This window comes from Gobio gobio (assembly GCF_949357685.1).
Source record: "Gobio gobio genome assembly, chromosome: 3".
Lineage (NCBI taxonomy): Eukaryota > Metazoa > Chordata > Actinopteri > Cypriniformes > Gobionidae > Gobio > Gobio gobio.
Genome location: NC_137099.1, coordinates 70,575,319 through 70,601,587, shown reverse-complemented (window position 1 = coordinate 70,601,587; position 26,269 = coordinate 70,575,319). Strand labels below are relative to the sequence as shown.

Below are 26,269 nucleotides of genomic sequence, written 5' to 3'. Positions count from 1 at the left end.
TATGTAAACAGTCTCAACACTTCGCAGTGCAAAATGTGTGTAAGTGACGTGTGCCTGTAAAAAACCTAAAGAGCCAACAGACTAAAGAAGACACACATGAACCGCATGTATTCAACACATTTTTGAGCCACAACAAGACATTTCTGTCAGATTGTCAGGGAGCTCAATCTGAGAAAAGATGACAAATAACAAATAAAAAAAAAACTTGAAATACAGCTTTTCAATTTGTGTGTGTGTGTGTGTGTGTGTGTGTGTGTGTGTGTGTGTGTGTGTGTGTGTGTGTGTGTGTGTGTGTGTGTGTGTGTGTGTGTGTGTGTGTGTGTGTGTGTGTGTGTGTGTGTGTGTGTGTGTGTGCCGTGGGTGAGAAAGAGAGGATTCAGTCTACACTACACATTTAACACCCTATACAAAATTCACACCCCATTGAAATTCCTTTACCTCTTACAAAATCCATACGCCACACCAAAAATCTACACATCTTCTATACAGAATTCACACCCTATACAAATACCACAGCTGTACAATTTTCACACCATATACTAAATTTACCCTATACAGTAGCCTACTCATCTGGATTGAAGCAGCAAACATTCAGTGTAGGAGTAATTGAATTACATAACATTATTTAATATTTTAATCACAGCTTATATAGTGTTTTGACATCGTCAACCCAAGTGCATTTTACCTCAAACTTGCGACTAGTTAACTTTCTAGAGTAGCAATCGCTTCTCGGGTCGACATTAACACACTGACACAATTATATTCAGAATTAAAAATATTTTTATACCACTTTTTAATGTGTGTGGAGATGCGTTGTGCACGGAGGAGTGTGTGTGTGTGTGTGTGGCGTGTGTGAGAGACGGAGGGAAAGGAAATGCAGCTGAATGTTATTTGCTCTATGAAAGACGTTGACAGAGACGTAAACTAAGGACATTTCATCTATTATTTTATTTTAGTTCGTTTTTCCAAACACACATTTACAGTTTTGGTTAGTTATCGTGTTTTTGTAATGCCTTGTTTTTATTTTTATTTCAGTTAACGACAATGTTTTTTCCCACCTAGTTTTCCTTTCGTGTGTCGTGAAGGCATCTCATGCTTACTAAAAGTAAGCTACTTTCAACAAAAGGTCCAACATATTAGGAATACTTTTAGCTGTGTTGCTATGTGTCATGAGTAAGAGCTTGAGGAGGGCAGGCTAACACGGTCTCAAAGTAAACATTATAAATGGGAACATTTGTCTTTCTGAACAGGTGCATGATGATGCTGTGTGGTATTGAAGCATCCATAAGTCATGACCTGTTTAATCTTTGAAGGTCTAAATGCAGTGAATTCTGGCTTGCACTCTTGTAACCAAAGCTCATGTCTTTTACTATGTAACGTGTCAGGCTAAACTCCCTCTGGCTCCACCTGCTACACAGTAGCCACGCCCCAAGCTCTCACTATTGGTCAAGCTGGAAAGTGATTGACAGATCAGAGTGGACTGCCCTCAATGTTTATGCTTCCTGGGAGGCTGATTGTTTACACTTTTGGGGAGATGAAGGGCATACTAATAGTAGTTTGAATCATCACGGTGATGCTTTTACCAGAGATTTTATAAGCAGATAGTCATCTCCCTGGAGAAAGTCTAATGGTCATCTTGGATTATGTTACAATATCTTCCCTACCTCCTTAACTAGACATAAACAGGAAAAAAAGTATCTTGAAAGTAAAAGGCACCTAGCCCCTACAGCGTTCATAAATAACAAATGGTGGGTATAACAGTGGCACACACACCATTAACAACAAGAAAATGATAACAGTCAGAGGACACTAACACCATAACACCAGCCAGCCTCAGGACACTGACACACTCATCCACACAATTTGGCCCAACCAAATTATTAAAGCACAAAGAGAAAATTACCTGGCCTATTGGACTGAAACAACACAAAAACAAAGTAAACTAGAATGTTATTTGGCCCTAAACAGAAGCTACACAACAGCAGAATACCTGAGCGCAGTGAAAAACTGTGAGTTCAGAAGAAGAATGACGAGGTACAGACTGAGCAACCACACACTGACCATAGAGACAGGCAGAGAGAGAGAGAGAGAGAGAGAGAGAGAGAGAGATCACACACTGACCATAGAGACGGGCAGAGAGAGAGAGAGAGAGAGAGAGATCACACACTGACCATAGAGACGGGCAGAGAGAGAGAGAGAGAGAGAGAGAGAGAGAGAGATCACACACTGACCATAGAGACGGGCAGAGAGAGACAGAACTGGCTGCCCAGAGAGAGCCGCATCTGCCCGTACTGCACCACTGGAGAAGTGGAGACAGAGACACACTTCCTCACCAGCTGCCCAAACTATCAACTAATCTAAGTTACCAGCAGCCATATCACCCTGCAGCCCAAGACTGGTTTCCCACTGAAGCTAAGCAGGGCTGAGCCTGGTTAGTACCTGGAGGGGAGACCAACTGGGAAAACCAGGTAGCTGCTGTTAGAGGTGTTAGTGAGGCCAGCAGGGGGCGCTCACCCTGTGGTCTGTGTGGGTCCTAACGCCCCAGTATAGTGATGGGGACACTATACTGTAACAAGCACCGTCCTTCGGATGAGACGTTAAACCAAGGTCCTGACTCTCTGTGGTCATTAAAAATCCCAGGATGTCCTTCGATAAAGAGTAGGTGTGTAACCCCGGCATCCTGACCAAATTTGCCCATTGGCCCCTGTCCATAATGGCCTCCTAATCATCCCCATATATACAGATTGGCTTCATCACTCTGTCTCCTCTCCACCAATCAGCTGGTGTGTGGTGGGCGTTCTGGCGCAATATGGCTGCCGTCGCATCATCCAGGTGGATGCTGCACATTGGTGGTGGTTGAGGAGATTCCCCCTTCTATATATGTAAAGTGCTTTGAGTGCCTAGAAAAGCGCTATATAAATGTAACAAATTAATTATTAATTAATCAGAAAAACATTTAATCCCAACATTTAAACGCTGACTTCCTAAAATTAAACAATAAAACAAAACTTCAATATTTATTAGGTGAAAAAAGAGAAAAAAAAGATACACTAATGCCTGCCACAAAAAGAGGGAGGAGTCGACCAATCAGTGATGCGCTCACACACACGTGCACACACACACACACAGAATTCTAAATTGTTCCAAGAATTGTAAATGTTTATGGATTGTTCAACTTATTGCTATTATTATTTTTATCTTATTTTTTTATTTTTATAATTATTTTATTTAATGTATGTACATGTATGTTGATTATTTGTAAAATTAGAAATGCTTTGGCAATACATTGTAACAATTGTCATGCCAATAAAGCTGAATTGAATTGAATTGAGAGGGAGTAACTACAAAGAAAGAAAACACCAATGGCTCACTCAACAACAGCCGTTCGCCGGCACAATTTCACAACATTGCACAGGACTAAAAACACTGATCACTCTCTGGCTCTCTCCCTCTAGCGATGACACGCTTCCGCTCCTCTTTTAAAAGGACGCCGCGCTGCCCGAAACCAACCAATTTGGGCGGAACGACCTATGAGAAGCAGGATAGGAGAAGAGACAGCGGAAACTACAAGGAGAGAGAAAAAACCCGCACATCTAAAAATAGTCACAGTTGTAACACCTTTATAGTCATAAAAGTACATTCAGTATAGTCTTGATAGTACTGTCGACAATCAGTACGTTTACATGGACAACAATACTCCGATATTAATCTGATTAAGACCATACTCTGATTAAGAAACTACCATGTAAACAGCGATTTCTAATTACCTTAATCCGGTTAAAGCCATACTCGAATTAAACAAAAATCGAATTAAGACATGTGGAGTATGCCTGTTTTAGTCGCATTATCTAAGTGCATTGTAGACATGTACACACCTTAATCTAACTATTAACGTCGTGTAGGAGTTTTCGCTGCATTTTTTATGACAGGACACACACACACACACCAGGCACACACACCAGGCAAGTGCAGAGGGGAGGGCTTTGGGGGCTCGTATCAAAAGTATATAAAGTGCCCCTCTAAACAATCATCAATAATATTGTGACAAATAAAACAGAATTTGGATTATAATTAATATAACCGCACGTACAAAACAATGCGCTTAAATTCCCGTTTATCTTTTACGTATCTTTCAGTCTGAAATGTCGTTGCCATGACGTGTTGCTATGGTGCGTGACTGCGTGTCTTGCTCATAGACCGTAAAAACTCTGCTCACTCGGACACGGCCTCCTCTATATTTTTTTTCTTTGTGTTGCAATAATGCTCATTTTAAAAGTAAAATACGATCATTTTGTATCTGTAATCCCAGATTCATATTTGTCTGCTTACAACAGCGGTCGGGAACCTCTAGGCTTGCGAGCCATATGCCATTCAGTGAACGCTTGTGGCTCGATGGCAGAAAAAAAACAATCCAAACAATCACGATTTTGAAACCTTTTCATCACATTTTCATAATTTATCAAAACTATTGTTCGAAATGTAGGCTGTCAAGAAGGAGGCAAGATGGGCAGTGTCTCTTACAAAAACCTGAAAGACAATATTTAATATTACAAAAAATAAAACTATATATATATATATATATATATATATATATATATATATATATATATATATATATATATATATATATATATATATATATATATATATATAATATCATAATATCATAAAAAAAGTATAAAAATCACTCGTTTTTATAAAGTCACACTGTCCAACAGCGACACCCGCAGGTAAAGTTACAGCGGGTTACCTGAGCCCATTGATTTGAACACACCCACGAAAGTCGCGCTATGATTGGACCCCGGACAGCGTAGTGGCATGGGGACGTAATGACGTACCATTAATCAAACTATGTTCTGTAACATGTAAAACGGGAACATGAACGTAATATTCTAAAAGCAACTCATGTAAACACCTTAATCAGATTATTGCCTTATTCAGAGTAAGGTCGATAATTAGATTACTGCTGTCCATGTAAACGTAGTCAATGACAGGAGGATGCGCAACACAAGAACCTTTATGGAAACAGGGAGCATGCGCCACTCGTCCAATAAACTGCAATTATGCAAATGAAGACATTAATCCAGGGTTTAGGTATGAACAGTGTGAAAAACAGTTTAGGAATACCAAAGATTAATTGATAACCCCAGGTAAGCTTCCACTGTTTTCATGCACATTCCAATTTTCTTATTGGTTTCTGCAAAACTCTACACAAAATACTCTCGTTTTACACAGGTTTAACCATGTTCTCATTCAGAAAACACACTATATAATGACTTCAAGTGTCACAGTGTGAACTCAAATAGCACACATTTACTCGTGTAAACATTAAGAATGATAGGTAGAGCTGTGTATCATCAGCATAGTAGTGGTATGAGAAGCCAAGTGCCTGTATGATGGGTCCCAATGAAGTAGTGTAGTTGGAGAAGAGGAGAGGTCCAGGCACTGAGCCCTGGGGCACCCCAGTGGTCAGTTGATGTGCTTTGGATTCCTCTGCTCTCCAGGCAACCTTGAAAGACTTACCTGTGAGATGGGAGTGGAGTCCCTGTGATGCCCAGTGATGAGAGGGTGGTTCAGGCAACAAATGTGGTTCAGGCAATGCGTACATTGATTCTCTTCACTGCATACATTTATAACAAAACGAAATAAAAAACATAACCCTGCATCTTTTCATTTACATAAAAAAAAAAACATTAAAATATGACATTAAAAAGAAAAACATTCATATTAAATATATCATATAAAAAAAAAAAATGCCTACCACTATCTGGTTGAACCCGATCTGATAAGTGAGAGAGCAAGCAGGTTCGAGTCTCCCTTTTCCCATCCCTTTCTCTTTCATATACCCATCACTTTTCAGCTTGGAGAGGGCGAGAGGCATTACATTTTAAATAAAAATAAAGTGTCTAACAGGTAGCCTACTTAATAGACCTACAGTATGATAATCTATTTGCACTAAATGGCATCTAGAATCTAGAATGACATCTAGAATAGCCTATTCCGGCTGCGGGTTCGAGCCCCGCTCAGAACAGGATTCTAACCTGATGATAAATAAGCCTACATTACATTATATAGTTAATCCTAAATAGATTTCATTGCGGGTATACCAGCTTAGTATGTTTGTACTGTTTTTGTTTATTGTTATCATAATTACACATTATTCTTGTGTACTGCTATTATTCTTTTGTATTAATCAGTCCTTCCAGAAAAATGCGGCTTTTTTTTGTGATTGTTGCGGGCAAAAATCCTTGATTATGCGGCACGTTTTCTTAAAAAATGCGATGAAAAATGCGGGATATTTATGCAATTTTATGCGATAAAATTGCGGGGACTTGCAAAAACTGCGGTTTGATGAGAAAGAGAAAAAAAGCACTACATCACAGAAAGTGCTGGAATATTTAAGTTCTCATCTTGTTTTATTGAAGACCTTAATAATGGCTCAAATTTACCAAACATTTAGTCAATCAAGTTCTGTAGCTTTACAAAAGGAATATGCTACAACTTCTGAAAAAATTAATAAATAACTTCCTGTTTTACAGATGTCGCTATACAAAACAGACATTTGAGTGCTTCCAATGCACTAAGTGCAATCTCTTAAAGGGTTAGTTCACCTAAAAATGAAAATTCTGTCATTAATGACTTCCCTTTATGTTGTTGGACACAAATTAAGATATTCCGATGGCTCAGAAAGGCCTCCATTGGCACAATGTACACTCTCAAGAACCATAAAAGGTAGCCTACTAAAGACGTCGTTACAAAGTCCATCTCACTACAGTGGTTCCACAATAACTTTATGAAGTGACGATAATAGTTATTGTGTGCAAAAAAAACTAAATAACGACTTATATAGTGATGACTGATTTCAAAACACAGCATCATGATGCTATGAATCATCGAGTCGATTCATGATTCGGATCGCGTGTCAAACTGCTGAAATACGTGACTTTGGCGATCCAACCCGCTGAATCGACTCTGATTCATAACGCTTCAAACCGCTGAATCAACTCATTGATTCATAACGCTTCAAACCGCTGAATCGACTCATTGATTCATAACGCTTCAAAGCTTCATGATGCTGTGTTTTGAAATCAGTCAGCACACAAGGAAACTGCTTTGCTCTTTTGCTGTTATTTTTGTTGGCCAATGGGAGTTTGTGCTTCATCATGGTTTCACCGGTATCTATGGTTTCTCCACGGGGTTTGAAGCTTTTCGATGACGTTCGCGTCGGGTAATCACGTCACTTCAAAACGTTCCCATGGCAATAGGCGGAAATGGCGGCTCTTGTGTGAAGTAAACGAAAATTTTTCAACTTTCTGCTAATATATATGACTTTTTTTGCAACGAAAATGCGGGGATTATGAAATCATGATAGCCCCGCATATTTTGCACGCGGAAATAGGCAATTTATGCGGCGAAAATGCGGCGTATTTGAAAAAATGCGGCCCCCGCATGAATATGCGGACTTTGGCTGATTATGCGTTAAATCACGCGATCGTATAATCGCGTTTTTCTGGAGGGACTGATTATTTACAATTTTTTGCTTTCTAATAGTGTTTGTGTTTGTTTTTGCAAAGTGAGTGACATAATAATTTTAGCTTTGCAGATCATAAAATAAAACTATTATTATCGTAGTCTATATCTCTAATATTTACACAAGCATACGCAAATCAACTTTCTCCTGCCGCAGCTGCTGTAGCCATAGCTACGTTCTGCATGACTTGATTGACAGATGTCTCGTCCAATCAGCGGTCAGTATTCCATTCGCCACATATACTTACCTTTTCCGTTTTGTCCGACTTGTCGTTGTGTTTTCTGATTTGTTATTTTGTTTTTAGATTTGTCATTGTGTTTTCTGATTTGTTATTTTGTTTTCAGATTTGTCATTGTGTTTTCTGATTTGTTATTTTGTTTTCAGATTTGTCATTGTGTTTTCTGATTTGTTATTTTGTTTTTAGATTTGTCATTGTGTTTTCTGTTTTCTGATTTGTTATTTTGTTTTTAGATTTGTCATTGTGTTTTCTGATTTGTTATTTTGTTTTTAGATTTGTCATTGTGTTTTCTGATTTGTTATTTTGTTTTTAGATTTGTCATTGTGTTTTCTGATTTGTTATTTTGTTTTTAGATTTGTCATTGTGTTTTCTGATTTGTTATTTTGTTTTTAGATTTGTCATTGTGTTTTCTGATTTGTTATTTTGTTTTCAGATTTGTCATTGTGTTTTCTGATTTGTTATTTTGTTTTTAGATTTGTCATTGTGTTCCCATTCAGTCGGTCACTCTCGACGCCACGTCGGAGTACCGACGAATAGGAATCTCGCTCGCGAGAGCCAATCTACTTCGAGTGTAACTAAACGAGCCAATGCACATTGGCATGCAATGATTGCACCAGGTGCTCATGCCACGCCGCGCGGGTATAAATGAGACACAGGTGATTGCATCAAATCAACCTTTTGCTTCGGAGCCGGGTGGTAGATGGTAACGCCAGATATCACTCACTACTTCGCAGTCCTGACTGAAGACGGAAGCCGCCTTTCGGAAGCGATCTCTTCAGTCGGTGTTGGTGTGACGGCACAGCAGCGGTCGCGTGGTTTTCGATTCATCTCTCTGTGTTGTTTGTTTAGAGCAATCACAAAGGCTGTTCTCACAGCTGGTTCGGTGCGCTAGGTGGAGAGCGCTGAAAAGCCGTTCTTACGGCTGGTAAGAGAGCGCCTTCGTGTGAGAGAGCGCGCACGTCAGGCTGCACCCACCCCCTGACTGTGTCGCCGCGACCCCGCCCCCTGCGTGCTTCAGCACCAAGGAGAGCGTCCTTCTGAAAGAGCAAACACAGATAGAGCTTGCGTCTTTTTCAAGATGACATTCTATCTGTGTGTTTCTGGATGCGGTGGTTACCTGTCACCAAGGGATGGTCACCAGCGCTGTATCTCGTGTTTGGGCGTTCAGCACGCTGAGGCAGCGTTGGTGGATGACTCATGTTCTCACTGCGGGAACATGACCATCTCGGAGTTGCGGTCTAGACTCCATCTCGCAAGGGGTGGAGTCCCCGTGCCTCTGCCTCGATCTAACCCTCCACAGAGGGTTACTTCAGGCAGTAGCACGGGTGATTTGAGGGTTACGGTGAGCGCGCTTCCCCCAGGGAACCAACCCCCGGGGAACCCTCATCCCTCACGCACTCCGCAGCCAGCAGAGCTGCCGTCGGAACGTGGTGGGCCGTCCTCGAGATGTGCACCATCCGTATCCTTCGGGGCTCCCCCTGATGATCAGATGTCCATCGCTGCATCGGAGGGAGGGTCAGACTTCTCTGGAGATGACGTGTCGGCGCAGGGGGCTCCTTCGGGAAGATCCGCTGTGCCCGATACGGATCCGGAGATGATGGCCATGCTTTCCCGGGCCGCCGAGAAGATCGGGCTCGTGTGGAACCCTCCACCGTGTCCCGAACCTTCGAGGTTGGATGATTGGTTTCTCGGGGTGGCCCGTGCTGGTTCTCAGCGCCCCACCCCGGTTCCTTTCTTCCCGGAGGTGCACGAGGAGCTCACTAGGTCGTGGACGGCACCTTTTACTGCCCGAAACCGGCCCAGTGGATCCTCCTCCCTCACCACCCTCGATGGCGGACCTGCAAAGGGTTACACACAGGTTCCTCCCGTGGAACGGGCCGTTGCTATGCAACTGTGCCCTAACTCCACATCCAGGGGGAACCCGTGTCTCCCCTCCCGAGCCTGTAGGTACTCGTCCGATCTGATCGGAAAGGCCTACCAGGCTTGTGGAGAGGCAGGCTCCGCCTTACACGCTATGGCGTTGTTGCAGGTTCATCAGGCCCAGGCACTGAAGAACCTGCACGAGGGTGGTCACGATCCCGCAGTTCTCCAAGAACTGAGAACCGCAACGGACCTCGCGCTTCGTGCGACGAAGGTTACGGCGCGGGCCGTGGGTCGTGCGATGTCCACTATGGTGGTCCAGGAACGCCATCTCTGGCTGTGTCTGGCAGACATGAGGGAGACCGACAAGATCAGGTTCCTTAACTCCCCCGTCTCCCAGACCGGCCTCTTCGGCGACGCGGCCCAGAACTTCGCCCAGCAGTTCTCGGCCGCACAGAAGCAGACTGAGGCCATCAGTCACATCCTGCCACGGCGGTCAGCTGCTGTCTCCACCCCGCCGCCGGCAGCACCTCAGTCTGCTCGTCGCCGAGGGCGGCTGCCTGCGTCTGCCTCCGCTCCCGCGTCGCAGCAGCAGCCTCCACCCAAGCGACGTCGTGGAGCCGGGCGCAAGCAGGCCGCCCAGCCCGTCCAGGCTCCTGCCAAGAGAGGTGGCAAAGGCAGGGGCAAGGGCAAGCGGCCCTGAGACGGGCGACCCGGAGATGGGGAGGACTGCTCTTCTGGAGACGGTGACCGCACCGCTCCATCCCCCGGAGGAGGGCCGGGAGGAGAATTTTGTGTTCCGTTTTGTTTCTGTTCCGCCGCTGGGCTCACCCAAATTTTCAATAAAAGAGCAGTTTCCTCCATCTCTGGGTCCTCAGGGGGCTCGGAGAGTTGTGGCCGGTCAAACGCCGGACCACACTCATCCTCCCCCTTCGCCAGCGGGCAGCAGTGGACGACCTCCTCACGTTCCTCCTGCCCACCTGTGGAATCAGGTAAGTGTTGCACAGCACACTCTCACCTCGCTGCGGGCCGCCTCCACGAGACAGCCGCCCCAGCCCGGTACCTGCATTCCACCTCGCTGCCCCACCGTGGGTGCGCTGGTGGTCCCTATGGTCCCGCTTGCACGGTCTCTGCCAGCCTGGCTAGAGCTCCCCAGTCCGTCTCGCTGGCTCATTCGGACCATCAGGCTCGGCTATGCGATTCAGTTCGCCCGGCGCCCCCCCAGGTTCAAGGGCGTCCGCTTCACCTCGGTGAATGCTGCAGATGCCCATGTCCTGCGTGCGGAAATCGCTGTCCTACTGGCGAAGGACGCGATAGAGCCGGTCCCTCCAGCCGATATGAAGACCGGCTTCTACAGCCCGTACTTCATTGTACCCAAAAAAACCGGTGGGTTACGGCCAATCTTGGACCTGCGAGTCCTGAATCGGAGCCTCCACAAGCTACCGTTCAAGATGCTCACGCAGAAACGCATTTTCGAATGCATCCGTCCCCAGGATTGGTTTGCAGCGATCGACCTGAAGGATGCGTACTTTCATGTCTCGATTCTTCCTCGACACAGGCCGTTTCTGCGCTTTGCGTTCGAGGGTCGAGCATATCAGTACAGAGTCCTGCCCTTCGGGCTGTCCCTGTCCCCCCGTGTCTTCACGAAAGTCACGGAGGGGGCCCTTGTGCCCATGAGAGAACAGGGCGTTCGCATCCTCAACTATCTCGACGACTGGCTCATTCTAGCACAGTCCAAGGATCAGTTGTGCGAACACAGGGACCTGGTGCTCAGACACCTCAGCCAGTTGGGTCTTCGGGTCAACTGGGAAAAGAGCAAACTCGCCCCCGTGCAGAGGATCTCTTTTCTCGGTATGGAGTTGGATTCGGTCGAACAGACAGCGCGCCTCACGGAGGAGCGTGTCCAGTCGATGCTGAGCTGCCTGAACACGTTTCAAGGCAGGATGGCGGTTCCACTGAAACAGTTTCAGAGGCTCCTGGGGCATATGGCGGCCGCTGCGGCAGTAACACCGCTCGGCCTGCTTCATATGAGACCGCTTCAGCATTGGTATTTAGAGCGTGCACTGTTTACATTGTGTCAGAGAGAAGCACCGAACATCAGGGAGAACAACTAGTGTGTGAGTTTCTGTATTCATTTTCCTCACTTGATCTGTAGTTCAACTTTTGTTTAGAACATTGTATGTGTGCTGTAGTTGGCCGTTTGTTGTAGTCTCGTTTGTTATCGTTTGACCTCGTGCGAGCTAACGCGTTTCACTGGGCGTGGCCATAAGCCAGCGTGGTATTTAGAGCGTGCACTGTTTACATTGTGTCAGAGAGAAGCACCGAACATCAGGGAGAACAACTAGTGTGTGAGTTTCTGTATTCATTTTCCTCACTTGATCTGTAGTTCAACTTTTGTTTAGAACATTGTATGTGTGCTGTAGTTGGCCGTTTGTTGTAGTCTCGTTTGTTATCGTTTGACCTCGTGCGAGCTAACGCGTTTCACTGGGCGTGGCCATAAGCCAGCGTGGTATTTAGAGCGTGCACTGTTTACATTGTGTCAGAGAGAAGCACCGAACATCAGGGAGAACAACTAGTGTGTGAGTTTCTGTATTCATTTTCCTCACTTGATCTGTAGTTCAACTTTTGTTTAGAACATTGTATGTGTGCTGTAGTTGGCCGTTTGTTGTAGTCTCGTTTGTTATCGTTTGACCTCGTGCGAGCTAACGCGTTTCACTGGGCGTGGCCATAAGCCAGCGTGGTATTTAGAGCGTGCACTGTTTACATTGTGTCAGAGAGAAGCACCGAACATCAGGGAGAACAACTAGTGTGTGAGTTTCTGTATTCATTTTCCTCACTTGATCTGTAGTTCAACTTTTGTTTAGAACATTGTATGTGTGCTGTAGTTGGCCGTTTGTTGTAGTCTCGTTTGTTATCGTTTGACCTCGTGCGAGCTAACGCGTTTCACTGGGCGTGGCCATAAGCCAGCGTGGTATTTAGAGCGTGCACTGTTTACATTGTGTCAGAGAGAAGCACCGAACATCAGGGAGAACAACTAGTGTGTGAGTTTCTGTATTCATTTTCCTCACTTGATCTGTAGTTCAACTTTTGTTTAGAACATTGTATGTGTGCTGTAGTTGGCCGTTTGTTGTAGTCTCGTTTGTTATCGTTTGACCTCGTGCGAGCTAACGCGTTTCACTGGGCGTGGCCATAAGCCAGCGTGGTATTTAGAGCGTGCACTGTTTACATTGTGTCAGAGAGAAGCACCGAACATCAGGGAGAACAACTAGTGTGTGAGTTTCTGTATTCATTTTCCTCACTTGATCTGTAGTTCAACTTTTGTTTAGAACATTGTATGTGTGCTGTAGTTGGCCGTTTGTTGTAGTCTCGTTTGTTATCGTTTGACCTCGTGCGCGCTAACGCGTTTCACTGGGCGTGGCCATAAGCCAGCGTGGTATTTAGAGCGTGCACTGTTTACATTGTGTCAGAGAGAAGCACCGAACATCAGGGAGAACAACTAGTGTGTGAGTTTCTGTATTCATTTTCCTCACTTGATCTGTAGTTCAACTTTTGTTTAGAACATTGTATGTGTGCTGTAGTTGGCCGTTTGTTGTAGTCTCGTTTGTTATCGTTTGACCTCGTGCGAGCTAACGCGTTTCACTGGGCGTGGCCATAAGCCAGCGTGGTATTTAGAGCGTGCACTGTTTACATTGTGTCAGAGAGAAGCACCGAACATCAGGGAGAACAACTAGTGTGTGAGTTTCTGTATTCATTTTCCTCACTTGATCTGTAGTTCAACTTTTGTTTAGAACATTGTATGTGTGCTGTAGTTGGCCGTTTGTTGTAGTCTCGTTTGTTATCGTTTGACCTCGTGCGAGCTAACGCGTTTCACTGGGCGTGGCCATAAGCCAGCGTGGTATTTAGAGCGTGCACTGTTTACATTGTGTCAGAGAGAAGCACCGAACATCAGGGAGAACAACTAGTGTGTGAGTTTCTGTATTCATTTTCCTCACTTGATCTGTAGTTCAACTTTTGTTTAGAACATTGTATGTGTGCTGTAGTTGGCCGTTTGTTGTAGTCTCGTTTGTTATCGTTTGACCTCGTGCGAGCTAACGCGTTTCACTGGGAGTGACCAGCTGTATTCACTAACGACACTTACCGTGAGTATAAATTGAGCAGTACTCCGCGGCAGCGGAAGCGGCAGCCCTCGTGTGAAGCCCTCCTCGTGTGAAGACCGAAGAGTGTAAAGACATCGACTCTACTCTGTGCGACTCCACTCGAGCAAGGACACCGACAAGGCACTTAAGTATAGCTTTCCTTCCACTTTGTCCACTTTTGTGTTTTGCTTGTTTTCATCTGTTTATTTGTCTGACCTGTTTTCATAATGTGCTTCCAAATCTCTACTATTACCACACACACCCGTAAATCACGCTCAGGACATTCTAGACGCCGTAATCCCAATAATCTGCGTAGTGTACCTATTTCCTCTGCTACATTAATGTCCATTCCAATTGGTCTCTGGAATTGCCAGTCTGCTGTAAGCAAAGCAGACTTTATTTCATCTCTTTCCACTCATTCACATCTCAGTCTCATGGCTCTAACTGAGACATGGATCAAACCAGAAGACACTGCCACTCCTGCAGCTCTCTCAAATAATTTCTCTTTTTCACACACCTCTCGCACGATTGGGAGGGGCGGAGGTACTGGTCTGCTCATTTCAAAGGATTGGAAATTTGAGCCCATCCCTTCTCTATCTGGCAACTGCTCATTTGAATCACACTCAATCACGATCACTCACCCTGCTAAAATCCATGTTGTAGTTATTTATCGCCCTCCAGGTCAACTGGGGAACTTCTTGGAGGAGTTGGATATGTTACTCTCTCACTTTCCCGAGGATGGCACTCCTCTGGTACTGCTCGGTGACTTCAACATTCACCTTGATAAACCCCAGGCTGCTGACTTCACCACTCTTCTGACCTCATTTGACCTTAAGCGAGTATCTACTGCAGCTACTCACAAATCAGGTAATCATCTGGACCTTATCTACACGCGCTACTGCTCCACCGACGACCCTTTAGTTACTCCATTGCACACCTCTGATCACTTTCTCATCACTCTTAACCTCCTACTGACTCCTGACACAACACACACTCCTCCCCAGATCACCTTTCGGCGTAATCTACGCTCACTCTCTCCCTCCCGTCTATCCACTATGGTTTCATCCTCACTCCCTCCACCTGCGCAGTTCTCAGCACTGGACACTAACAGTGCTCCTGACACTCTTTGCTCCACTCTAACATCTTGCTTGGACAACCTCTGTCCCGTTTCAACCAGGCCAGCCCGCACCACTCCCTCTGCCCCCTGGCTGTCTGATGTTCTCCGCGAACATCGTTCTGGGCTCCGGGCGGCAGAGAGGAAGTGGCGAAAAACTAAAAACACTACTGACCTGACCCTGTATCAGTCTCTCCTTGCTTCTTTCTTTGCTAATGTCTCCACTGCTAAATCTACATACTACCACAACAAAATCAACAACTGCTCTGACTCTCGTGCACTTTTCAGAACATTCTCTTCACTCCTTTGTCCTCCTCCCCCCCCTCCTTCATCAACTCTTACAGCTGGCGACTTTGCATCATTTTTCACAAATAAAATCTCCTCCATCAGCAGCCAATTCTCCGCACCACAAACCGACACGCACATCTCAACAACCATCACACATACGCTCCCCTCTTTTTCTCTGCTCTCTGAAGCTGACATCTCCAAACTCATCCTTTCCAACCACCCCACTACCTGTCCACTTGACCCTATCCCCACTCACCTCCTTCAGGCCATCTCTTCTTCTGTTACTCCTGCACTCACTCACATTGTCAACACCTCTCTTCACACCGGGACTTTCCCCACAGCATTTAAGCAGGCTCGGGTAACCCCACTGCTTAAGAAACCCTCTCTGAACCCAGCACTTTTAGAAAACTACAGACCGGTATCCCTTCTGCCTTTCATTGCAAAGACACTCGAGCGAGTTGTTTTTAACCAGCTCTCTACGTTTCTTGAACAGAACAACCTCCTGGATATCAACCAATCTGGCTTCAAAAGTGGCCACTCAACTGAGACTGCCCTGCTCTCGGTTACTGAAGCACTGAGACAGGCAAGAGCGGCTTCCAAATCCACAGTACTTATCTTACTGGATTTGTCTGCTGCTTTTGACACAGTTAACCACCAGATACTCCTGTCAACTCTCATGGAGATGGGCATCTCAGGAACTGCTCTCCAGTGGCTCAAGTCTTACCTCTCAGGTAGGTCCTTCAGAGTGTCATGGAGAGGTGAAGTGTCTAAGTCACATCATCTAGCCACTGGAGTTCCCCAGGGCTCAGTGCTTGGACCACTTCTCTTCTCCATCTACATGTCATCACTGGGAACTGTCATTCAGAAACATGGCTTTTCCTATCATTGCTATGCTGACGACACTCAACTCTACTTCTCATTTCAACCAGATGATCCCACGGTTGGTGGTCGTATCGCTGCCTGCCTAACAGACATTTCTGCCTGGATGAAGGAACATCACCTGCAACTCAACCTTCCAAAGACAGAACTGCTTGTGGTCTCAGCCAACCCAGCACTTCATCATAATCTCTCCATTCAGCTAGGATCATCAACCATAACTCCGTCCAGGACAGCCAGGAATCTTGGAGTTGTGATTGATGATCAGCTAAAATTCACTGACCACATTACTGCAACATCCCGGTCCTGCAGATTTGCGTTATACAATATTAGGAGGATCAGACCCTTCCTATCAGAGCAGGCCACACAACTCCTGGTCCAAGCTCTTGTTCTCTCCAGACTGGACTATTGTAATGCTCTTCTAGCGGGCCTTTCGGCATGCACTATCAAACCCTTGCAACTGATCCAGAATGCAGCGGCAAGGGTGGTCTTTAACGAGCCGAAGAGAGCGCACGTCACGCCTCTCTTCATCAGTCTCCACTGGCTGCCAATAGCTGCTCGCATCAAATTCAAGTCACTGGTGCTCGCCTTCAAAGCAACCACTGGCTCTGCACCAATATACCTAAACTCGCTTGTTCAGACTTACACACCCTCCAGGAGCTTACGGTCTGCCAGTGAACGACGCCTTGTAGTGCCATACCAAAGAGGCATGAAATCACTCTCACGGACCTTTTCCTGGACTGCCCCCACCTGGTGGAATAACCTGCCTATCTCAATTCGAGCCGCCGAGTCTGTAGCCATTTTCAAAAAACGGCTAAAGACACGTCTTTTCCAGCAGCACCTAACCAATCAAGAATAGCACTTAACATTCCATTCGATTCATTTTCTGTCTGTCTAATTTATTTAAAAAAAAAAAAAAAAAAAAAAAAAAAAAGTTGTGTGTTCTGTGTTAGATTAACTGAGACTTGTTACAGCACTTGCATACTGTAGCCCTTGACCGTTCTAGTTGCTTCTATTGCTCTCATTTGTAAGTCGCTTTGGATAAAAGCGTCTGCTAAATGACTAAATGTAAATGTAAAATGTACACGGCCGAGTCCCGAGATGGGCGTGGCAACGCGGCACTCACCGGGTGAGCATCACACCGGCCTGCCGCCAGTCCTTCAGTCCATGGTCAGACCCCTCGTTCCTTCGGGCCGGAGTGCCCCTGGAACAGGTGTCCAGGCATGCTGTGGTTTTCACGGATGCCTCTGCCATGGGCTGGACGTACAACGGGCATGCAGTGTCAGGGGTTTGGACGGGCCCGCACCTGCATTGGCATATCAATTGCCTCGAGTTGCTAGCAGTGCATCTTGCTCTGAGCCGCCTCAAAGCGTGGTTACGGGGCAAAGATGTACTGGTCCGCACAGACAACACTGCGACCGTTGCGTATATCAACCGACAAGGTGGTCTGCGCTCCCGTCGCATGTCGCAACTCGCCCGCCATCTCCTCCTCTGGAGTCAGAAGTGTCTGAGGTCGCTTCGGGCCATTCATGTTCCTGGTGTGCACAACCGTGTGGCCGACGAGCTTTCACGAGCTGCGCTCCCAGGCGAGTGGCGACTCCACCCCCAGGTGGTTCAGCTGGTTTGGAGACAGTTCGGGGTGGCACAGGTTGACCTGTTTGCCTCCCCAGAAACGTCCCACTGCCAGTGGTTCTATTCGCTGACCGAGGGTACACTCGGCACGGATGCCCTGGCGCACAGCTGGCCCCAGGGGCTGCGCAAATATGCGTTTCCCCCAGTGAGCCTACTTGCACAGACTCTGTGCAAGGTCAGGGAGGACGAGGAGCAGGTCCTGCTGGTGGCGCCGTACTGGCCCAACCGGACCTGGTTTCCAGAACTTATGCTCCTCGCGACAGCCCCTCCTTGGCCGATTCCTCTGAGGAAGGACCTTCTGACTCAGAGACGGGGCACCCTTTGGCACCCGCGTCCAGACCTGTGGAAGCTTCATGTCTGGCCCCTGGACGGGACGCGGAGGTTCTAGGTGACTTACCCCAAGAGGTAGTTAACACCATCACTTCGGCACGAGCACCGTCTACAAGACAGGCTTACGCCTTGAAGTGGAACCTGTTCGTCGAGTGGTGTTCTTCTCGCCGAGAAGACCCCCGAAGATGTTCGATCGCGTCTGTGCTTTCCTTCCTGCAACAGGGGTTGGAGCGTAGGCTGTCGCCCTCCACCCTCAAGGTTTATGTTGCTGCAATATCCGCCTATCACGACCATGTAGAAGATAAGACGGTTGGGAAGCACGACCTGGTCGTCAGGTTCCTTAGGGGGGCGAGACGGTTAAATCCTCCTCGCCCCCCCTCCATACCCTCTTGGGATCTTGCTCTGGTGCTCCGAGCACTTCAGAATGCCCCATTTGAGCCTTTGCAGTCAGCAGAGCTAAAGATTCTGTCAATGAAGACTTCGCTGTTGGCTGCATTGGCCTCCATCAAGAGGGTAGGGGACCTGCAGGCATTTTCGGTCGACGAATCGTGCCTAGAGTTCGGGCCGGGTGATACCCACGTGGTGTTGAGACCCCGGCCTGGCTATGTGCCCAAGGTTCCTACCACTCCCTTCAGGGACCAGGTGGTGAACCTGCAAGCGCTGCCCCCGGAGGAGGCAGACCCAGCCCTAGCTTTGCTCTGTCCCGTCCGCGCTCTGCGGGTTTACGTGGATAGAACTCAAAGCTTCAGAACCTCAGATCAGCTCTTTGTCTGTCACGGAGGCCAGCAGAAGGGAAAGGCTGTCTCCAAGCAGAGGATGGCCCACTGGATAGTGGATGCCATCACCTTGGCTTACCAAGCACAAGGTGTGCCCTGTCCGCTCAGGGTGCGAGCACACTCTACTAGAAGTGTTGTATCCTCCTGGGCGCTGGCACGTGGCGCCTCGCTGTCAGACATCTGTAGAGCTGCGGGCTGGGCGACACCCAACACGTTCGCTAGATTCTATAGCCTACGTGTAGAGCCGGTCTCCTCCTGTGTTCTCACCTCAAACGGGTAGAAGCACTGAGAGGCCCCGGCTCTTGTCGGCTTGCTGCGCTACGGCGCTTATATTCTCCAGAAGCAAACTCTGTGAGTCCTCCACCGCCCTCGATGCCGGACGTGGCGGAACGTCTGGCATCAGGCCCCTTGCCGCTGAATCCTTGAGAACCGGTATTGGGCTTGGGCCATATGAGTGACCCTGCGGGGATCCCATATTTCTTCCACGGTCGCTCCTACGGGAAGCCCGTGTCTTTCCCTTGGGAGAGCCTTCCCTGCAGTGGGACTGAGCCCCCTTCTCCTTGCGGGCTACGGCTCAGCATTGTACTCCACATAACTCATTCGGGGTACGATGTGGGCTCCGCAGCGTTCCCTTCTCTAGGGCACGCTTTCCCAGTGTTATCCAATAATCACTGAGCGGGTCATGCGGAACAGCAGTGATGGACTTCCCGGTGTGAGCCCCGTCTCATCAGGTAAGAGAGCTCAGGTGGCTCACACAGGGCACTGGATGGGGGCAGAAGCCATGGCGCTTTGGTAGGGATTCCTATTCGTCGGTACTCCGACGTGGCGTCGAGAGTGACCGACTGAATGGGAACGTCTCGGTTACGTATGTAACCCTCGTTCCCTGAAGGAGGGAACGGAGACGCCACGTCCCGTCGCCATGTCCTCTGTACCCTGCTGGGGTGCCTGTCTACCTACCCGGCTCCTCAGCAAAAGGCTGATTTGATGCAATCACCTGTGTCTCATTTATACCCGCGCGGCGTGGCATGAGCACCTGGTGCAATCATTGCATGCCAATGTGCATTGGCTCGTTTAGTTACACTCGAAGTAGATTGGCTCTCGCGAGCGAGATTCCTATTCGTCGGTACTCCGACGTGGCGTCTCCGTTCCCTCCTTCAGGGAACGAGGGTTACATACGTAACCGAGACGTTTTCTGATTTGTTATTTTGTTTTCAGATTTGTCATTGTGTTTTCTGATTTGTTATTTTGTTTTCAGATTTGTCATTGTGCAGTTCCCTCTGCCGTCCCAGGTACGTGTTGTCTCCCTCCTAATTGGCCGGGGCCACCCCTGGGACTTCCGTATGTTGTGCTGCCCATGGTCAGCCCATACGTGTATTCTCCACATGTTAACTCCCTCTGGGCATGATGTGGCTTCCGCAGCTGCCTTCACAGGCACGCTTTCCCAGCGTTATCCAATACAGTCAGCTGAATGGGTCTTGCGGAACAGCAGCTTTGACTCTCCCTGCGTGAACTTTCCCGCCCGCATCAGATCGGGGTCTGAGGGGCTCATCGCTGGGCGCTGGAAGTGGTAGTAACTATGGCGTTTTCCATAGGGATCCCAATTCGTCGGTACGTCCGACGTACGTCGAACGTGACCGACTGAATGGGAACGTCTCGGTTACGTATGGTAACCCTCGTTCCCTGAAGGAGGGAACGGAGACGTACGTCCCATCGCCACAGTTGCTGTACCATCACTGCAGGTCGAGCCACTACGTTTGGCTCCTCAGTGAAAAACAGCGTGCATTCGCTATCACTTCCTGTTTATACCCGCAGTGCGGGGCGGAGCGCGAGATGCAAATCTCGCACGCCAATTGTTCATTGGCCGGTTCTAGATAGCTCGAAGCTGATAGGGGCTCCCAGAAGTGATCCCAATTCGTCGGTATGTCCGACGTACGTCTCCGTTCCCTCCTTCAGGGAACGAGGGTTACCATACGTAACCGAGACGTTAACTACATTAGTTAACATGAACTAATAATGAACTGCACTTACAAACCTTTTATTAGGGGTTCAAGCATGAAATGCTGAAACCCTATTGTAATTGTAAGGATTCGTAAAACGCATCGTGCAGGCCAAACCGTAAGGCCTAGAGACATGAAACCTGGCCAGATGGTAGGCCTCAGTTTGGGGACAACCTATCAGAGTATGACCCCGAATGGCCCATAGGTGGCGCTACAGCAACCAAAAGTTCAAAATTGCTCATAACTCTTAGACTGTTTGTCCCAGGATCAAGTGTCTTATATCGTTGGAATCCTTGGCTCAAGGCAGACAAAATGGCTATCTCCGATTTGGAAAATGTTCTGTTATGTCGAATTTTGTCCAAAACCTACTTTTGCAAACTAGTCCCTGGTTTTTCGCCCGATCGGAACCGAACCAGTCTAGGACAATTCTCTGGACTCTCTCGATCAATAATTATCAAAAAAAAGTTGAACTTTGGCATTTGGGTGGCTGTAACAGGGTCATTTAGAAAAGGGGCGTGGCAAAATACACTAAAAAGCCTATACATCCCAAATGAAAACGTCTCGGGTTATGACTATAACCCTTGTTCCCCGAGAAGGGAACGAGACACTGCGTCGTCGAGTGACGACACTCTGGGGAACGCCCACAGCGTTACGCATCTGAAGTATGAATGAAATCAAGCCAATCTGATTGGTGGTGCGTCGTGACGTAGTAGATGACGGCATACCCGGAAGATACAAAATGGAAGCTGATGCAAACACACACTAGCTTTTTGCGATGAAGCAAGCGCTCTACCGTGATAGGTGTGGGGACGAGACGCAGTGTCTCGTTCCCTTCTCGGGGAACAAGGGTTATAGTCATAACCCGAGACGTTCCCCTTCGAAGGAACTCGCACTGCGTCGTCGAGTGACGACACTCTGGGGAACGTTAATACCCACTAGGCCACACCAAATCACCCCCACGTCCCAGTGTGAAGCTGGAAACCCAGGCACACTCAGGACGCAAGAACTCGAGCACCAGGCGTCACCGGGAGGTGCAGACTGTAAAAACGTATGAAGGTGTGCGGGGTGGCCCATCCGGCCGCCTCGCATACCTCTTGAAGTGAGACGCCAGAAAGGAGGGCCACTGAAGAAGCCATGCTCCTGGTGGAATGGGCCCTCACGGCCATGGGTGAAGGCAAATTGCGCACCCTATAAGCCGTGGCTATAGCCTGGATGATCCAGTTACTGATCGTCTGAGTTGACGCAGGCAGCCCCTTCTTGGGTGAGCCAAAGCACACCAACAACTGGTCTGACCTCCTCCAATGGGAAGACTTCTCTAGATAAACACTCAGAGCTCTGACCGTGCAGAGCAGATGAAGTCTCCCCTCTTCCGCCGTCAGGTGGGGAGGGGGATGGAAAGCCTGAAGAACCAGAGACCGGGCTCCCTGAGATGGAACCTTGGGAATGTAACCCGGTCTAGGGTGAAGGATGGCCCTTACTCCGCCGGGGGCAAACTCCAGGCAGGTTGGCGTGATCGCCAAAGCCTGAAGATCTCCCACTCTCCTCAGAGAGGTAATGGCGAGGAGAAAGGTCACCTTCAGAGTCAGGTTCTTAGGCTCAGCCTGCTCCAGTGGCTCGAAGGGGGCCTCAGCCAGCCCTTCCAGAACCACCGCCAGGTCCCAGGTTGGGACTCTGGAACGAGCTACCGGCCTCATCCTCCGAGCCCCACGGAGGAACTGTACAACCAGGTGGTGCTTCCCCAAAGGTCCATCACCTAGAGGTGCGTGGAAAGCCCCAAGGGCAGCCACGTACACCTTCAGGGTGGACGGGGTAAGACCAGCGGAGAAGCGATCTTGGAGGAAGTCCAGCACTGAAGCCACTGGGCAGTTAACTGGATCCACCTCACGCTCTCTACACCAAGTGGAAAATACATTCCACTTGAGGCTGTACAGTCTCCTGGTAGAAGGAGCCCTGGAGCTGAGTAAGGTCTCGACTACCTCTGCTGACAGGCCCGCCTCTAGGTACCGAGCCTCCTCAGGGGCCAGACCCAGAGGCTCCATAACTCTGGTCGGGGGTGAAATATTGTGCCCCCTGCCTGAGAGAGCAGATCCCTCCTCAGAGGAACCTGCCACGGAGAGCCGTCTAGCAGAGCTATGATGTCCGAGAACCATACTCGAGTGGGCCACCGGGGTGCTACTAAGAGCAGGCTGATACCCTCCTGGCGGACCCGCTCCAGAACTCCCGGGAGCAGAGCGATCGGGGGAAATGCGTACAGACGCAGCCTCGGCCACGTCTGCATCATGGTGTCCAGTCCCAACGGGGCCGAAGTCCACTTCCACTGGGCCGAATCTCTCGCACATGGCCTACACCACCTCTGGGTGGAGTCGCCACTCCCCGGGCCTCAGCCCCTGCCTCGACAGGATGTGTGCTACCTGATTTTGGTCCCCGGGAATGTACATCGCCCTGAGGGACGATAACTTCCCCTGGGACCACAGGAGGATTTGATGCACCAGTCTGCATAGAGGGAGCGACCTCAAACCCCCCTGGTGATTGAGATACGCGACAACCGAAGTGTTGTCTGAGCGTATCAGGACATGGTGGCCGCGGAGGTCCGGGTAAAAGCTCCTCAGAGCTTTGTAGACTGCCAGCATTTCCAGGCAGTTGATATGCCATGAAGAATGCCGGGTCTCCCACAGACCTCTCGTAAAGCAGCCTTCCATGACCGCGCCCCAACCGGTGAGGGAGGCATCTGTTAAAACGGCTTTCCGGCAACATGATGCTCCCAGCACTGGCCCCTGGGACAGGAACCAAGGTTTCCGCCATATGACGAGGGAACGAAGGCATCTGCGCGTTACCCTGATCATACGAAACGGATTTTCCCTCGGGGAAAACCCCTTGGCCCTCAGCCACCACTGTAGGGGTCTCATATGCAGCAGGCCAAAAGGTATCACGTTGGACGCTGCTGCCATGAGCCCCAGCAGTCTCTGGAACTGCTTCACAGTGAGGCTGCGACCTGGCTTCACTCTGGAGACCTTCGCCAGTATGGACTCCACACGTGCGGGAGACATACGTGCCCGCATCGACGTGGAATCCCATACGACTCCCAGGAACGTGGTCCTCTGGGAGGGCGTCAACACGCTTTTCTTCGTGTTGAGTCTCAACCCCAAGCACCTTATGGGGGCCAGAACGACATCTCGATGTCGAACTGTCATCTCGCGCGATCTGGCCAGTATGAGCCAGTCGTCGATGTAATTTAGTATACGGATGCCCTGGAGTCTCAGCGGAGCCAGTGCTGCATCCATACACTTGGTGAAGGTGCGAGGGGAGAGTGCCAGGCCGAAGGGAAGAACCCGATATTGGTACGCTTCACCCCCGAAAGCGAACCTCAGGAACCTCCTGTGGGTTGGAAGGATGGAAATATGGAAGTATGCGTCCTTTAGATCTATCGTGACGAACCAGTCCTCGGACTGGATCTGACTCACGATGGCTGGAATTGTGAGCATCCTGAACCTGAATCTCCTCAGAGACCGATTCAGGAGCCTGAGATCTATTATCGGACGCAACCCACCATCCTTCTTGGGAACTATAAAGTACCGGCTGTAGAACCCGGAGTCCCTGTTCGCCAACGGAACCCGCTCTATGGCTTCCTTGGCTAACAGGGCCTGTACTTCCTGTTCCATAACCCGAACCTGCTCTGGACCGACCACCGTCCGGACCACCCCGTTGAACTTCGGGGGAGGAGAACCGAACTGTAGTCTGTAACCCAGCTCTACAGTCTGCAGGACCCATGTAGATACACTCGGAAGGCATGTCCATGCGCCAAGATAATCTACTAAGGGAACCAGCCTCTCGAGGCTGGCCTCGGGTGTCAACCGAGCCTCGTTCCCGATCCCCTGAAGCGGCTGACCGGCAGGGAGAAGTCGGGAACGATTTTCGGTGGGTGCACACGTTTGCTGTCCAGCCGCAAGTCCTGTTGGAGGCAGCGAAGACAGCACGCGTGTGCTGGAGATCAGTGAGGCCCGAAGCGTCTGTGACGGCGGGAACGCAGCACTGAACTCCTGAGAGCTCCGGGGGGAAGACGACCTTGGTCGTTCCGTCCCGGGGGGGGCAGCTCTCAGCGATCCAGCCGCAACCGCTTAGTGGCAGCCTTCTTCGCCTGAAGGACGGTCCTCAGATCGACCTTAGGCTCGGAAGGCTTGCCACGAGAGCGCCACCTCTTTTGCCAGGCTCCCTCAGGAGGGGTGCGAGAAGCAACGCTCTCTTTTTGCACCTGCCGGTGCGAGGAGCTAGTAGACGGCCGAGGCTGTCCCCTTGAGAGGAGCCTTCCCCGAGGAGTTGGATCGACGAGGGAGATACTGCTGGAAGGCCGCCGCCTGCTTTCTCACCTCCTGGAACCTCTCGACGACGGTGTTAACCGCGCCGCCGAAAAGACCAGAAGGCGAGACCGTGGAATCTAGGAGAAAGTGTTTCTCTCTCTCCTTCATCCCCGACAGTTTTAACCATAAATGCCTCTCCACACACACCATACCCGCCATGGAGCGGCCGATGGAACGGGCCGTCTCCTTGGCGATGCAGAGAGACAAATCGGTGGCCTTCCTGAGTTCGAGGACATCGTCCGGAGACGGGTCCCCGCCCTCGTCGAGCTCCTTGAGGAGGTCGGCCTGGTAGGCCTGCAACACCGCCATAGTGTGCAGGCAACTACCAGCCCGCCCAGCCGCCATATATGCCCTCCCTACCAGCACTGATGTATCGCGCGCTGGTTTGGCGGGCAGTACCGGGGTCTTCAGGGACGAAGCGGCCTCGGGAGAGAGGTAGCTCGCGAGAGCCTCCTCTACCCTCGGCAGTGTCCCATAACCCTGTTCGGCCGCCCCCAGTACGTTACCGAAGTCAAGCACTGGAGGGCTGGTGAGTCTGGCCGAATAGGGTTTATCCCAGGACCTACACAACTCATTGTGTAGGTCCGGAAAAAAAGGCAGACCCCGGCATGGAGGTTGAGGCTTGCGCCTGAAGAACCGTTCATCCAGCTTACTGGGCGGCTGGATTTCCGGTTCTTCCTGTAGCCAATGGATGTTTAACTTGGCCACGGCGCGGGTCAAAACCTCCACTAGCTCCTCTGGAGCGGGTGCGTGAAGCGATGGCTCAGGCTCCACTGCACCCGCCTCGATGCTCAGCACATCCGACTCCTCGGAGCCAGACAGCTGAAACATCGGGTTCTCCGCCCCGCGGGAAGAAGCCGTATCGCGGGCTTCCGCACGGGCCGGGAGAACATCGGAATCCTCGGACGAGGATAGGGAAGGTGCCTCAGCAGTCCCATATCCCGTCACGAGGTCCCGCTGCGAGCCCCATGATCTACGGCGCCGCCGTGCCTCAGCAACAGCGGGCCCAGAACCCTGGGGCTCGCGGGCTTGGCCGGTCTCACTGAACACAGCCAGCCGTGAGCGCAACACCCTGAGCGGCAGCTTTTCACACTCGCTACAGGCGGCTCCCTCGAGAGCCGCTTTAGCGTGCTGCA

At 49.4% G+C, this 26,269-nt stretch overlaps 1 protein-coding gene across 2 annotated transcripts in view; it reads left to right on the top strand.

The window, feature by feature from the left end:
- Positions 1 to 26,269, top strand: part of LOC307123634 (integrin alpha-L-like) — an 80,172-nt gene that overhangs the window by 27,017 nt on the left and 26,886 nt on the right. The window lies entirely within an intron of this gene.